Source organism: Pelodiscus sinensis, chromosome 5 (genome assembly GCF_049634645.1).
Source record: "Pelodiscus sinensis isolate JC-2024 chromosome 5, ASM4963464v1, whole genome shotgun sequence".
Classification (NCBI taxonomy): Eukaryota; Metazoa; Chordata; order Testudines; family Trionychidae; genus Pelodiscus; species Pelodiscus sinensis.
In genome coordinates, this window is record NC_134715.1 from 3,467,955 (window position 1) to 3,484,737 (window position 16,783).

General features: G+C 45.3%; 1 protein-coding gene and 1 long non-coding RNA gene across 17 annotated transcripts in view; one reads left to right on the top strand and one right to left on the bottom strand.

Annotated features, from left to right (window-relative positions):
- Nucleotides 1–16,783, bottom strand: part of EPHA5 (EPH receptor A5) — a 259,608-nt gene that overhangs the window by 126,269 nt on the left and 116,556 nt on the right. The gene's annotated exons all lie outside the window — the stretch shown is intronic.
- On the top strand, nt 1,802–15,807 carry LOC112546578 (uncharacterized). The gene is made up of 3 exons (XR_003090301.2): nt 1,802–1,942; nt 2,715–2,852; nt 15,676–15,807. It is a non-coding gene; the product is annotated as an uncharacterized LOC112546578 (long non-coding RNA).

The following is a 16,783-nucleotide window of genomic DNA, read 5'->3' on the forward strand; positions in this document are numbered from 1 at the left end:
AGGGAACCACACAGAAGCAGAGAGGGTCTAGGGGTGGAGTGTGGGTGGGGCCATGCCTGGCTGTTTGCCCCCTCTGATGCCCACCACCCATGATGGCAGTGTGGTAAGAACACAGCAATCCTCCATACTTCTATGCTCTACACACTAGGGGTGACTGGCCGTTCTGGCTTCAAGAAAAGAGAGGGACCAGCCAACCCACAGCTCTCAGCCGTGCTCACCTCTGCAAGAGCAGTTGGTCTTCTCCTTCCTTCCGACTTAGAAAAGGGACTGGCGCATACGCTTGGGTAATGTTCGATATTTAGGACCAAGGGAAGGCGTTTACGGGCAGCCTTTATCCTTGGTGCACAAAGAATGTGACATTTTCACAAAGGTTAAAGGGGAACCTTGACATTTAAAATGACAATTTAAGGACCAAATACCCCAAAGAGCTCAGCTCTAAGCTCTTTGCACGTAGGCACCGAGAAACGCTGTATGGATTTCAAATCTGCTCCCAGTTGTGGCTATTGAGAACGTTTGAAAATCAGGCCATACGCAAAGCTCTAAATCACAGAAATGCCCAGTCCAGAGCAGGTTCAGGTTTGGATTCATTCCGGAGGGTTGTTCATAAACTACTCAAGAACTGGCATGGTTTATAACACTTTCCCAGCTCCATGTGTGAAATTCCGGCCTTTTATTTATTTCCCCTCCATCTGCAAGTATTGTCTTATCTCTAACGATGCATTGTGTGACCGTAGAATATCTACAAAGATCTGGGGGGAGAAAAAATACAAACAGCTCCTCCCTAATCCCAATTTGTATTTCAAAGCAAAGCTAAATCCACAAGCACACACAGAAACTGGAGGAGTGTGTGTGTGGGGAAGGGAGGCACAACATCTAACAAGGAGAACTGATGTCTAGAGTGTGCAATATGTAATTAGCCTTCAAAAAGGTCTTGAATTTATCTCATTATGTCTCATCAAGAAAGACAGAAAATCATTACGGCACAAGAGTTTATGGTGGTTCCATTTTCTGTAAAGCAGCACATGGAAGATAAGTCAGCTTCCTTTGATGGCTTTTCAACAAGGCACAATTTGCCGATGACAGTGCAACGGAGCGCTCTGCTTGAAGGGAATGCTTTGTTTCCATGGCTAAACACGACGCTAACAAATAGGCGCTCCTCCTTGCATCCCAGGAGAGTCACATCATTTTTAATAGCGAGCCTCAAATGAAAATAAAAGCTGTATCCGTTTGCACGGCAACTTGAATTCCCACACAGGCTGACATATCTTTCTGGGGAGAAACATGCCAGTCACAAGTTAGTGCCACACCTGGAAACATGAACGGGGGATGTTCTTTTTGCATTCAGGGATGTTTTGTGGACTGAGTGTTTTTATTCCAGACCAGTGTTTCTTAAACTTTTTAAGAGTGAGGAACACCAACTATTTTTTGTTGAACAAAAAAAAAAAAAAAAAATAAGGGGGAAGGGGAATGGGTTGGGGGGAAGTTATTGAGGGGAAAAAAGGGTTTGGAGAAAGTCTGGGAAGTTATTGAGAAAAAAATGTCACCTGCCCCTTTAAGGGTGGCCATTTTGAATTCTGTTGTTCTCCACGGCACATCGGTGTGCAACGGAACACAGTTTAAGAAACACTGTTCCGGACGGTTCCCACCTATCACTGCACAGAAGCATCAGGGCAGTGATGGATTACACCACATGTGGGACAGAACAGGGATCTGACACCGTAACAAAGGCTGGGCATTAGGGAGGTCTTTTCGTTGTACCTCATCATAGTTTCCCTCATGCATTGAACAGCACATGGGAGCTGGTTGGGCCCTTCTAAGACTCTAACCCCCCCACACATACTCATCCCGATTACCATTGCTGACTGCCCATCCTCAATCACCTGCTACTCATGGTCATCTCGTTAACAAGCATTGGCATTTGTGACAGCGGCAGCAATCAGCAGTGAGTGTGATGAAGTGGGGATTGTATTTGCTGTGTTATGTTGCATGCGATTTCGAGTGTCCTGTATTGCTTTGTAGTTACTGGGTGCACACCTCAGTTTCCCTGGGTGCTGTACCGGTGCGTGGATGGGGATGGGAATTTTGGGTGTGGCTCTCACTGAAGGGAGTTAGCCCCACACTGCCCCAGCCCTGCACGTACACAATGGCCAAGGCTCTCTTATCACTTGAGCCTGGCAGAGGGTGCAACCTCATGACGTTTTTTGCCCGGGAAGTTGAACTAAGAAGGAGGCAGGGCTGCCTGCAGGCTGGGACGGGTGGCTGAGAGTGTGTGGAAGTATCAGCTAGCTTAAGATGCAGGGAGGGAACCCAGGGCCCTGGGCCTCCCTCTCCCCAAGATGGGTTTTATTGACGGCTCCTGGCCCCTGCGCTAAGTCTGTTCTACGCTGTCTCTCTAGGAACCAAGAACCCTTCTGCTTGACCTGCTACCTCTGCCTGAGGGTGGGAATGCAGGGCCCGGTGACTCCCCCACACCTTGGTGACACTGAGAACCATAAACCAGTTTCCATCCACTTCTGGTCAGGGTCCTACTAGCTTACAAATACCCGGGGGACGCCAACAGGGCTATTCACAGGGCTAAAGTCAGGCACTTGCTTAAGCACCTTTCTGAATGGGGGACCCACTCAAGAAGATGCCACAGGACTGTATTCATACAGTAAGCGAATGCCCACACATCTGCCATCTGCGCCCCCTCGATTCTGATGATGTCATTTCAGAGCGACGACAGCCGCCAATGGGCAGCTCAGAAACGGGAACAAATTTGGAACGAGCAGCTAAAGCACGTCAAATAGGAGGCCCCCGGAGTTTGCAGGAGTCCGGGTTGTAGGAGAGGAAACTACATCACAGCACGGCAGGTATTGTGGGCATCACATCTGGGGCAGGAGCCTCACCCCCGAGCCACCTAGTGGAGGCGTAACGAGTCAGAGTCCAAAGAGGAAATGTGTCACAAAGGCGAGCAGTAAGGAAGGACCCAGAGGGGCTGGCAGTCACTGGCCAGGGTGGGATAGGAAGGATTGTTTTCAGAAGGATCCTTAAAAATAAGCCGCTTGTGCTGTGCCGACGAGAACCTCAACAGCTCGCCCCCATAACTAACGATAGGTGGTTTTCTCTAATCCAGGGACAGGGTGTGTTTTTTTTGTTTTTTTTGTTTTTTTTTACAGGTGCCTAAAGGAGTTAGGCACTTACCTCCCACTCAATTTCAATGGAAGTCGGTGCCTAACTCACAGTCTCCTGCCAAAATCCCAGCCATAATTAATAAATGCAACAAGACTCAGAAATGACAGTGTACTAAGCATGATAGCCACCATCCCGGCCAATCCACGAGTTGCTAGAGCTGAACAGCCAACCCTCCATAGCTGCAGGCAGCTGTAAGAATTCATTCTCAGGGGATCGGGCGCAGGAGGCGTTTCTACTGCAATCTCCCCTGTGGGATATTTAAACATCCCCAGAATCTGGTTTCTTCTTCCACAGGTTCTCTGCTGTCACTCTCGGCCGCATAAATGACTTTACTTAAAATTATCCAAGTCTCTGGGGTTTAATTTTCAATAAAATTTTACTCTATTCCTCTTTACTTTATGTTGCTATTTCTTATTCAGCAGCTTTTGAAAGGTACTTATCTCCTGTGCGGCATACAGATTTGCTTTCCTGGCCGCCCCTGGCATTTCAAGAGAGGCGCAAACCAGTCAAGAGACGTCCCACATCTCCCTCTCGCTTGCTACAAGACGGCTAAGAGAATTCAAATAAAGTCTGAAGCTGTCAATGACACTTCCCTCTTCGTATCTAACCTTAGAGCGGCCGCCCACTTCACTGCTTAACCAGCCCCCAACGTGTGAAAATATCCTTTAAATACAAAGGATTGCTGAAGACAGGTATTTTTAGACACCGTGAATATGCGAGAGTCCAAGGGCAACAGTGGGGAGTCAGACAAAAACAAGGATTTATTTCCGTCAGCGGAAAGTACACTTTTAGCAAGTCAAAGTTTGGCCTTTTCCAGCTGTAACCAAAACCAGAAAGTCTCCTCCATGGACTGATAACCGCTCTATCGCTTCTCCCGTCTGCGATGCAGTGATGGATGAGCTACGGAAGTCACTGGGCAGAGGGAGGGAAGGAAAAGCCTGTAAGAGCTGGACAACTGTAGACTGATTCTTCCGACCGGCAGCAGGATTCGGAAGTGAAGCTTTGCAAAAGGCAGACAAGAGTCTAAAACGGAGAGCTGCTGGAAATTGTTCCGGAGATCCTCGCCGGAGGCGAGGGGCACGGGGAGTACTTCATGCTGACCCTTTGTCGTGATACAGCTGAACTTTCCATGTGCGAGGTGAGAACTACATATAACTACTGAAACGAGGGGGAAGGAACTTTGGATTTTCTTCACACATTAGGACTAGATTCCGGAAGCTTCTAGACCCAGGTCCTACAACCCCTATCCACTACTCCGCTGGCTCAAAAGGCCCCCAATGCTGGATGATCTGGCAACCGGGCAATTCTCCCTGCACAGGGGGTTGACATCTTTATCCTCTTTACCTAGTCTATGTTTAATCAGGGGACCCCCTTTTAAGGACCTGCCCTTCTTCAAGCTTGGCAAGCCTCTCCTTTGTGCTGGGTGGAGGCTGATTGTGCCCAGAGGAACTCTTGAACCCTTCTTGCGCATGATGGAGGATCTGTCCCCTGCTCCCCGCCACTGTGTGGCCTGCCACGATGCCTACAGAACTGAGTGGAAGTGCCTAGTGGGGAAAATAAAAGCACACGGGTACCTAGAAGGCGCAAGGACCCTCGTCTCTTGTGCCCCTGGGTACAATATCCTCCAGGCCAGTGTGAGTGCTCCTGGCTCACCCTCGGGTGTACAAAAGGCAGAAAGAGGCCACAAGACACTCCCTGCCTCACCGCCAAGCAGACCGGGTGACACCCAAGAGTAAAGCCAGCGAGCGCCCCCTAGAGGCTGGTGCGGAAGGCAGGCTCTAGTTCTCCGAGGTGCGTTTCGCTGAGCGTAACGTCTTCCCATGCTCTCCTCAGCTGAGGTGGCTCCCTGCCTCCGCGCTCCCAGGGCAAAGGCAACCAGCTCGGGCCGTCCCCGGATGTCCCACGGTGGCGTGGATCCTCAGGAAATCTCAGCGTTGAGTCAAAGCATGCAGCCAGGGAAATGTAGGGGGGCTATTAGGAACCGCTGTCTAATTTACAGGGCAGGGGATGACTGGGAGAGGTGAGCGTGGGAGCGGGGTGAAATCCCCATCATTGGAGGTTTCTAAGAACAATTTGGACAAAGACCTGTCAGGGATGGTCTGTTGACTTGACCCTTCCTCAGAGCAGGGGGTGGGCTTGCCCTTTGAGGTCCTTTCTAGGCCTGCTTCTCTATCAACTCATCAAAAGAACTGCATCTTGTCTGGATTAGCCAGGATGGGTAGAGATGGCGTTCTGGCCTCTGTTTGCCAGAAGCTGGAAATGGATGACGGGATGGATCACAAGATGATTCCCTGATCTGTTCACTCCCTCTGGAGCATCTGGCATTGGCCATGGTCTGCAGACAGGATACTTAGCTAGATGCACCTTAGCTTTGACCCAGTATGGCCAGTCTTGTGACTCGACGCATCCTCTGCTTACAGGACATGACCTTCAGCCTGGTGGAGACACGGGAGCTAGACTCAAAGTGTGGGTTGAAGCACAGCTAAAATGTCGGTTGGCTATATTCAGCTGCCTATATTCAGCAGTAAGAAAATCACATCCTGCTGCTAATCAACTCTGCCTTCATTAGCACATTGCTCTCGCAGAGGGAGGATGCTTTGACATTTGGTAAAAAAAGAATTACAAAGAACACCAGAACCTACTCTGGGTCCCCAGAATTTCTGCGCCAAAGGGTTTCCATTATATCGCTCTCTCCAAAAACCCTCCCTGACCCTTTGTTTTTGAACTTTTACAGTACGGAATCAATTGAAGCAGCCAAACCCGCCCCGAGCCTTGATCTGTGATAATGGCATACATTTTTACTTAAAACCCCCCAAAATAAAGCAGATTGTCATGGTTGTCTTATAACCAAAAATCTAAAACAGATGATCTCTAAGCCTTTTATAACAGTGCAAACCACTACACAGGACAAACAGGTCTGCTCTTGTAGGAGTTTTCCAGCAGTCTGTTAAGAACTAATCCCGTACTTCCTAACAACTGTCCTTGAATGGCAGGCTGGCTCTGAAATTGCTTCCAAGAATATACAGCCACAGAAAGCATGTAGAATTCCCTGCGAAGGTTTCCTTTTCGGTTGGGCTATCTGTGTTAGTGTATGTGTGTTACTCTCTCCCGCTCTCGGCATACTCTGGGGACGTGAAAAGAATTAAATAAGTCGCCACTAATATAACACAGTATCTGATGCCCCAAGTCTTCCCAGAATCCTTAGGCATCTGAAGAGCTATGGAACGCAGCTTTTAAGGAGTTGCATGAAGCTGTTGAAGAAAAGCATCCTCGGACTGATTTGCACCTTAAAGGAAAAAAGCACACGAGCTTGCCTTGAAGGTTAGCGCATCCACAAAGGGGGAGGTTCTTTTATGGCAGAGAAGGAAGGCACGATTTTAGGGACAATCATGTATTTTTATGCTCATCTGTCTAACCCCACTCCAGTGCAGGTTGAAGGGACATGTCTGCATTGTGCATTGAAATAGTTCCCAGCTTTTGAACAAGCAACCTTGAAAACTAGAGTGTAAATACGTTAATACTTCTATCCTCCCCCTCCCCGAAATGTCACTCCTTCCCTTCGTGGGTCATGGTCGTACCACGCTTTATGGCATGCGGGCAAAATCTGGGAAACAGAGAATTAACAATTATGAATGAACTAACAAATGTCTCGAAACAGAATCAAAAACAGCATCAAAAACTTGTGACGGTCCTTGTTCTGAACGTGCCACCAGGTCTCCGCGTCAGCTGCATCCGCAATTGATAAAAAGATCTAGGAAGGCAGTGTGGTCTAGTGGAAAACAATCACAGACGTCGGGAAACAGGCCAGTCCTAAAGGGAAGCCCCCCAACCTGAAGGAAATATCACCAGCAGCCACACACCACACCTCACACACACTCACCCAGGAACCTACTCTTGCAACAAACCCCATTGCCAATTCCATCCACTCATCTACTCTATTGACTCCATCACAGGACCGAACATCAGCCACACCATCGGGGCTCATCCACCTGAACATCCACCAATGTGATCTATGCCATCAAGTGCCAGCAATGCCCCTCTGCCATGTGTATTGGCCGAACCAGACAGTCTCTGCACCAAAGGATAAATGGACACAAATCAGACATTGGGAATGGTCACACACAGTGACCTGTAGGGGAACACTTCAACCTCCCTGGACATTCAGTGAAGGATTTGAAAGTAGCCAGCCTTCTACCAAAGAATGTCACAACCCGGGTTACTAACAGAGACAGCTGAACTGGAGCTCATTTGCAAATTCAACTCTAGCCACTTAGGACTGACTGAGGATCTCAACTGGGTAACGCAGTACGAAGGCCATTTCCCCTGCCTGGATATTCACCTCTCCACACCAAATGAGCCACTGTGAATGAGCCACTTCCATCCGGACTTGATTAGCTTCATTAACACACGCAACTTCTTCCGTGTATAGACCCCTGCTTCTGTCACTTCCACTCGCATTCATCTGACAAAGTGAGTTTTCCCCCTGGAAACTCATGCCCTAATAAACCTGTTATTCTCTAAGGTACGACAGGACTCCTCGTTGCCCTTGCAGCTACAGACTAACACGGCTCCCTCTTGGAGGCTTGCGTTCAGAAGGACTTTTGCCTAAGTAGAAATAGCAGGATTCAATCCAAAAGGTCCAATCCTACTCCTATTAGTATCAGTGTCTACTGTCAGTGAATTTAATGGGAGTATGATCAAGCAGTCATTCTTGAAGCTTCCTATAGGTTAGCACAGACATCTGTGCCTCTATTCATGTAAAAATAATCAGTAAAATCCACTGGAAAATCAACGCCAGATGTTTGCTGGCACAATACTACAGAAAAGATCTAGCTGTCCGGTTCAGCCTAACAGACAGATTTGGATGCTGGCCAGCAAAGACAAAGATTTCTCTAATTAGGCTATGGTTTAGAAAATTGCAGCCAATTGTGGTTAAGAAATATGACATTTGAGAGGACTTAAGTTGATGATTTATATCATGGATGTTTGCTCTACCCGCATTTCAGGGCTTTAGCCTAAACTAATACACTGTACATGTTTTGCCTTTAAGAAGCAGCAACTAAATATTCTTCAGATGCAGCAGTCTGGAAGATCTTGTATTGTACTTCATCTAGTGGGCAGCCCAGCTTTGCAGTACTTCTTATAAGAACAAAGCCCAGTTTTGTGTCTTGGTGGCCAATACCAGGTGCCCCCAGAGGGAATGAACAGAACAGGGAATTGTCACATGATCCCACCTCTGTCACCCATTTCCGTCCTCTGGCAAACAGAGGCTAGGGACACCAATCCCTGCCCATCCTGGCTAATAAGCACTGATGGACCTAACCTCCATAAATCTATCTAGTTCTTTTCTTAACCCTGTTAAAGTCCTGGTCTTTACAACATCCTCTGGCAAGGAGTTCCACAGGTTGGCTGTGGCTGGTTACTGGCTGTCACATTAACGCGACACTCACATACTCGGTGTGGCTCTCCCCTTTGAAAATCCTCCTAAACATCCTGTGGCTTCCACCAGGCATCACCATCACCATCACCAGTGGGTCCAATTCAGCCCACACTTCCACTGACGTAACACTCCTCAGGCCAGATTCTGCCCTGATGGACACCTCATGCCATGGCGCTGAGTTCAGTGTGGCCAAGCAAATTAAAGAACGTATGGGGGAGGAGAATCCACTCTTCCCCTCCTGCTGGTCCTCCTGGGGTTTCAGTTAAACTAGTGTCGTATCAGAATGTAAGAAAGCGGATTAGCCTATCCCGTCACAATTAGGTGAAGACTCTACAACCCCTTAGGTGAAGACTCTACAACCCCAGCGTTCTCTTAGTTTTCCTCCCTCATCTTGTCTTACATTAGTAGCACCAGCTCACTTGGATTCCTGAGCTTTAATCACAGACCACATCCGTTTGTGTCTTCTACATCTAAAAACGACTAAAATCTGCATGTGCTTTTGTTTTTAAAGAGAGAGAAAGCTGTGTCTAATGTTGAACAGGAATGTCTTAGGCCCTGCAACTTAACTCAGCTTTGCATAACTTTTTTTTTAAGCATATGGATAAGTAGTAAAAAAAAAAAAAAAAAAAAAAAAGGGTTTATTATTTTGAATACAAATTCTTCTGCCATCCAGCCAACTTTGAAAAACTAAAATAGCAGCAATTAAATGTGTTGCGGCATTATGTAGATGCATTCCATTTACAAAATGCTTCTGTAATATATTTCCCTTCCGTGTGGCGAGAATATACTGCATTTTTATCATACATATTCTACCCCGTTCATAAATTTATGGTGGCGTTGCTAGCTAGCCTATTTTTTCCCCCTGCATTACTTAATGTTTGTCATTTTCCAACAACTGTCTCGGCTACTTCAGGTTTAAAGAATCACAGCTGTAATCTAAAGGCAATGTTCCTGGTTTTGTTGATAATTTGTCAGCTAGGTAGCAGTGGAATGACAGGTATCTAAAAGTCGGGATGTTTCCTTTGCTATTTCAAGATTTTTGCTTCCCCCACGTTTCAGGCTTGCGGGTATAAGAGTAAATGAAATATACACATGTACTCCTGCCCACGACTTCAAAGTGCATACTAATTCTGCCCGGAATTATAGACACTCTGAAGAATTGCTAATTTAACAATGCACTGTGAAATTATTATTTTTTTACTTTCTTTATTAATTGCTCTGCTCTTTGGAAATGACTTGGACTTTCTAGTCTATGCTGAAGTGTGGGCATCTCATTCCTGCATGAAAAATAATAATGGAAAGTTTTTCTCTCTGATAGACCATAGCTTCCAACTATAAATATGTGAAAGAATCTCAGAGAAAAATAGGTTAACACTGGCAGGTGTTTCTCTGTCATTTTATCTGGGTGATATTAGCAAAATCTGACAGGTGAATGCACCGGTATATTTCACTTAGGCCTCACATTTTGATTCTGTATGTTGGAGTGCATGGTCAGGGATCTGGCTCTCTCACCAAGACTTCTATTGCCATCAGTCTATGCAAACACTATTTGACAAGATGTCCATTTAACGGGGGCAAACGAACAGGTAGAGGGGAAAGCTGCAGTGCAGTGTGAAAATGGATGCTCTTCTCATACTGAATGACTTGTAAAGAGAGCAGAGTGAAATGCGGCCTGAATTGCAAATTTCAATCAATATTTTCCTCACGGAAAGTGACCAAGAACGATATGGAGCGTGTGGAGAAGGGGGAGAAATGTGAGTTATACATTCGCCTGCATGAATTTTTAAACTTTGGATGGGGGAATTAAGCTCTCTCTCACTCAAGGAGGAGATCCAGGGATCCATGAACTTACGTAAGAATCCATCTTCAAAAGTGCACTTTGTACAGTCTCAGATAAGTGAAGGGAAGGATGGCGGAGTCTCTTCTCCCAGCACTGATGCAAGTGAGTATCGTGGCTATTAAGCCCTTCCAAAACCTCCCTCTTTAAGGCCATGTCTACACTAGGAGGAAGATCGACACTGCTGTGATCAATCTTCCAGGGCTCGATTTAGCGGGTCTAGTGAAGACCCACTAAATTGAACTCAGAGAGCACCCCCATCGGAGCTGGTACTTCTGCTCCTCACGAGGGGTAAGGGAAGCCAATGGGAGCATTAGCTTCTGTCGACCTCCCGCTGTGTGGATGGCACAGAAATGTCACTTAAGATACGTCAACTCCAGCTATGTAATTAACATAGCGGGAGCTGCATGTCTTAAGTCAACCTTCCGCTATAGTGTAGACCAGGCCTAAGAACCTGGATTTAATTCACAGCCAGCTAGATGGGCTGCCAGGATCTATGAAAATGATGGCAGAGAGACTTACCAGCAGAGTCAGGGATGGATGGATGGATGGATGGATGGATGGATGGATGGATGGATGGAGTTTCTCCATAGAAACCACGGCTTAAAACCATGCAGCGCTTCCCTTTCAGGAAGATGAAGTAAAATGCAAAGACCAAGGATGAACTGGAAAATAAATCTTGTGTTTATGGAACTGAGGAGAATGATAGGTTAATGATTTTTACTTTTAGTAGGGAGCAGGCTTTTAAGGGAGGTTGTGTAATCCCCTCACTATTTTTTAAGAGTAGGTCGGACAAACACCGGTCAGGGATGGTCTAGGTTGACTTGGTCCTACCTCAGCACAAGGGACTAGACTTGATGACCTCTCAAAATCCCTTCCAGCCCTACATTTCTATGATTTAAACAGTCTGGGGGATTCTCTTCTCCTATAATTTCAGCAATCCTCTCAGAAGGAAAAGGTCCAGAATTGGCACCAGCATCAAAACTCCTACTTCATGTTAAATCTAGAGATTACATTTTCTCGTGAAGGTCTTAAGCAAAGGTATTTTAATCTAGCCACAGCCTTCACCGAGGAGTCACAATGGAGACTCCCAGACTTGGTTGTCCATGTCATGATCTGACCCTGAAAGGGGACAGTCTGTCCCAAAGCTGGGGGGTTGAGATCTTTTGCTTGCAAACATGGTCTGTTGATTAAATTTAAACTGAAGCCCTGTCAGATGGAAAATAGTTTTCGCAGGGATGAGCAGCAGCCAACACAGAAAGGAAAATCCTTGAGCTCGAGTCCAATCTCCTTTCTCTCAGGTGAATGGCACCAGCCCATGGAATAAAAAGGCAATTTTCAACATGAGCCAAGGTTTGAGAGTCTGACCCTTCACAGAAAGATGCAGCCGTGTGCAGCAACACATCGACTCATCTGCATGGGCAAGAATCACACACAGGAGAAGCTTGGTCTTACGAATGACCAGCTGCACAAATTATTTTTCCTGATTGGGCAGGGTGGAGGCAGGGGAAACTCACATAATGAAAGTGATTTTGGTGAAGAACAAGTTGATAGTCCTCTGCTCCTTGGAAACGGCTTCCCCATGGTTTGAAAGATGAGGAGAAAGCCAAAGGGCCGTACCTTATTGTAACCGATCCATCCCATCTACTGTCATTTTGAGATGTTCAGTTTTACGACGTTCCCAATCTTACGCACGCCTTGCTTTCCAACTACATTTGTAAAACAGGGTTTCTATGGCAGGACCAACGGAATCCCAACACAGACGAGGAAGGAATTCCTCCCAAAGAAACCGAGTTCCAGAACCTTCCATTATAAAACAGGCAGATTTCATCATCATATGTGGTTGTTACTCCTCCAATTTTGGTTCCGTCAACAAGCGTGATCCCAGTTCAGCTGACACCAGGGACCCAAGTGACAAAGTGCAGAATGAAATTGCTTTACAGCCTGCAGAGAGAGGATTGGGTTTCAAAACTCCATGTGTGACCTTCTCTAGCAAGCCAAGACAGGGACTGACCCATGATTGAACATCGAAACGCTACTGCTAATAGCCACACAACTTCCAAAACAAGCCACTGCCTCAGAAAAAGAGGGCAGAGAGAAAGGGAGAGTGCCGTCGGGTCTGATTCACATTACACTATGACTTGTTCCTACTACTCGGGGATATATTGCTTACCTTTACATTGCCGGAGTCATGAAAAGAGGCCTTGGTGTAAATCAGTAGGAAGCCTAGGGCCTGAATGGTTGGGAAAATTGTCAAACCCATCAGTCCTTCTCTTTTGTACTAGTTCTTCCAGAGGTAGGAAATAATTGTCTCAGAAGTCCTAAAGGGTTTACTATTACCCCTCAAACCTAGATAAAATCCAGGGCTCGGGGTAAATCCCGGACCCCCTCTATCCCTCCTATTCATGCTGCAGAAGACTGTTAAGTATTCTATAAGGAGTAATAAAACCTGTCAGGAATCTGACGGCGGCTTTCATTCATTATAGCCAGCCTTTAATGTTGCATTCTGGAGTTCCTTGAGGGGAAATGAACAGTTTAGAATAATTAATGATTTACCGATAGACCTAAACAACAAAGACACACCGTATCGAGTTCCAAAACGGAAGGCTTCTAAGTTCCCAGTTGTGGCTTATGATTTCTACTTCTTCCCCAAAGCATCTGTATTTTAATTCAGTTCACATTCTGCTACAGCTAGTAAAGTGGCCTGAAGCCGACAGCAAGAAGGGAGTGCTAAATCAAACGCTTAAATTACTTCTTCCTCAGTTCCATGGCAGATTTAAAGAGCATTCTGGCACTCCCACTTAGAAATAATATACTGTCGGATCTGACACAGCAGAGAGACTCTGCCTCAATCACACAATAGTCCAGGTGACCGTGCAATTACAATTAACCCCCTACTCACTGTGTCTAATGATAAACGATCGTTTGAACGATCAGCTCGGCGAAGCCGCCGGGGATCAGGAAATCGATTTCTGATTCTGACATATTTAAAAAGCACTTTCCAGTTTGGAAAAATCCAAGGGACGCTCAAGTGAGTTTTGACTCCCAAAGGAATTAATAATCCCTGGTAATAAGCCGGCGGACGCAGCTCCACACTGTCAGTGTCCTGGCGGCACAATGCACGCACAGCTTTTGGAATCATCTGCGAGGTGCCTTGCGAAAATCTCACACCACTCGAGTGCTGTAGTCACAAACATGTTGGTATGTTCCGAACAGCCATAAATCTCAGCAAGCCAGTACGGATCTCCTCTGATGGATTTATCCATGATAAAGCACAGGCTAAACATTCATATTACACCAACTTGTACAGGGGTTTCGTTAGTAGGTACAATGAAACAGTGATCAATAACTTCTAGGGTTGCCAGCCAGGTGTCCGGTATTGAACTGGACAGTCTGGTATTTGGGCCTTCCGTCCAGTAAAAAAATTCAGAAAATACTGGACACGTGAAATGGGTGTACCGGTAGTTCGGAATAGGAAGCCTAGTCCGAACTACCTAGTTCGAACCCCATGTAGCCGCGCTGCACGGGATTCGAACCAGCGGGGTTTTAAAAATGGCGGCTCCCCGCTTATGCAAATGAAGCCCGGGAAATTCAAATCCCGGGCTTCATTTGCAAGTGCGGTATGCCTACATTACCCTCCTAGTTTGAACTAGCGGGGTAGTGTAGACATACCTCATGTGAGCTGGAAGTATCCCGTACTTCGTTTTTGATGTCAATGGGGTGTTCATTGTAAGGAAGGCTGGTTTTATAATGGCCCATCCAGTTCATGTCTTTGTTCAGGCCCAGGGAAACAGTGTCAAATTTGCATATGACCTTTACAGATAGTCCCCAACTTACGAATGGGTTACGTTCCGAACAACTGGTCGTAACTCAATTTGGTCGTAAGTCGGAAATACTCTTAAATGCGCTGCCCGCACTGTTTGAAAAACTTGACGTACATGGTTCTTAACTCGAAAATATTATAATGGGGTTAACGGGAGGTTGGTCTTAAGTATGGATGGTCATAAGTCAGTGTGTTCGTAAGTTGGGTAGTGGCTGTATAATGGAGAATGTCTTCACCTCCTTAGCCCAAATTATCACATAGGACAGAGTCCACAGACACCAGGGGCCACATCTTCAGGTAGCATAGCTCCAGCTATGCTGATTTACACCAGTGGGGATGCAACCTGTTGCCATCAATAGACTCACACTGATGTTTGTTTGCTCAGGATCTGGTAGATAATCCTTAGGACTGGTAGGAAAACTCTGCGGTACGTGTTTGCTGAGTGCGCGGATTTATTTTACCATCTAAATCATCCTAAACACAATTACAATTAGGATCTATTCCCCGAAACAAGTATCCCATATTCAGAATATTTTGTATTATCACGCATGAGTACTTATATATATTCCCAACACCTGTTGCACCAGGCTTTAAGAAAATAAAATTAAATCAAACAAATGCAAAGCCTACATGCAAGCAATTTATTCCAGATGATTGATTATAGGCATGTTGCTCGTGAATTCTAATCATGACATTTCCTCAACTCTTTCCTAACTCATTTCAACTATACATAGAGGGGGAAAAAAGGAATGACTCTCACATTCCTGTAGGTTTATCACTTCCAGACTAAGCAAATTCATCTCTAGGACGGGGTTCAACTGACAGCTCTTAGAAACCAAAATATGGCACCACGGTTTATGAAACCCATATGTGTCTCACTCTTGCGTCTGTGTGTCATTCTAAGGACAGCCAAAGCTACTTCTCAATTCTTAAGCATGTCAAGTAAATCGATGACTAGATTACAATCTGTCAGTTCTGTTCAATGAGGCTGTTGCTTAAAAGGTTATGAATTATGTTGTTTTAGCCTTTAACTTCTCAAATCTTCTTACAGGGATCTAGTACGGTCTGTGTGTCGTCAGATTATCTCCAACTGGCTCGTCTCCAAACCCCAAAATGTTATAATGACTCCTCCCTATGTGTCACGGTTCCCTCATGAACTCTTCCTTCCTGATCCTCATAAATCTCTCTCCTGCTTCTAATCCTCAACCCCACAGGCATTTTAACAGCTAACGAGATAGTTACAGACTTACCTGCTGTAATTTATAACATTACCCCAGATTAAGTATTGCTTAGTTTTGTGCTTCACTCACCTAAAATTGCCCGCGTGAAATGGAAATGGTGCCTACAAATAGGTTGCGACTGTCTAGTTCTTTTTACCTGAATTTTTATCTTTGCCCGCAGTGTACTTTTCTTTATGCATGCCGGGAGTTTGGCGAGAAGGAGGACTAGAAAGATCAGACTCCGCAGGGAAGCACTGATCTGACTGAGAAGATTAGCACCCCGTCTGAGGGTGAGCTGTGAACCTAATTCCATGCCTATGTCTCTTAAAAATACAGGTTGGTATGCAAAACATTGTCAGCTGTGTGAATGAAGTGATCTCTAGCCCCATATGTGCCTGCTTTTCCTCACAGGACATATGCTCACAGAATAAATTAATTTATATGAAACAGAAATCATTTTACTCACATCCCTCGATTAATATCATCACAAGGGCATAGCTGGAAGCCACCGAGAACTTTCAAACCTTCACCATGGAAGAAAACTATAATTTTGCCTTCTTTTAAGCTCTCTTTGAGCTTTAATGGTTTCCCTTTTCATACAATATGAATGAAGTCGCTGTTGCTGGCTCTGGCAATCTTATCAATTTAGTGGTGATTCAGTGTTTTTCTTAAAGTCCCAACTCCTGGCGTCATATGATTACATGAAATACTCAACTTGTGTTTTTTTCCCTTAAAAATAACATTTCTAGCCTTTGCGAGTATGGAAAAACTCTTAGTTCCTGAATAGAACTCAGAGGGAGCTGTGGATTGGTTATTTCCCTTTCACGAGATCTGAAACAAGTCGTTTAAAATTTTCAGTTAAAATTACAAATGTTATTAAAATCATTAGTGGAAAGTGTCAGTAATGTGTTCTTTAAAAAGGAACTTTTCGAATCAAACTATATTTTTAATGAGAATCTCATTAAAAACTATATTTTAATTAAAAAACCCTATATTTTAATGAGATATTTTCAACCCAGTGATAGTACTCTAAGGGTATGTCTACACTGTAGAGGTTTTCCAGAAAAAGACTGATTTTTCTGGAAAAACTACACTTACATCCATATTGCAATTGTGTTCTTTCAACAGAAAGTCAAATGAATGCAGGGTTTTTTCCGACAGCGGTAAACCTCTACGAGGAAGAAGCCTTTTTCCGAAAGAGTTCTTTCGGAAAAAGGCGTGTGTGGACAGGGAAGAGGTTTTTTGGGTTTTTTTTGTTTTTCAAAAGAAGAGGCTTCCAGGAAAAAGCA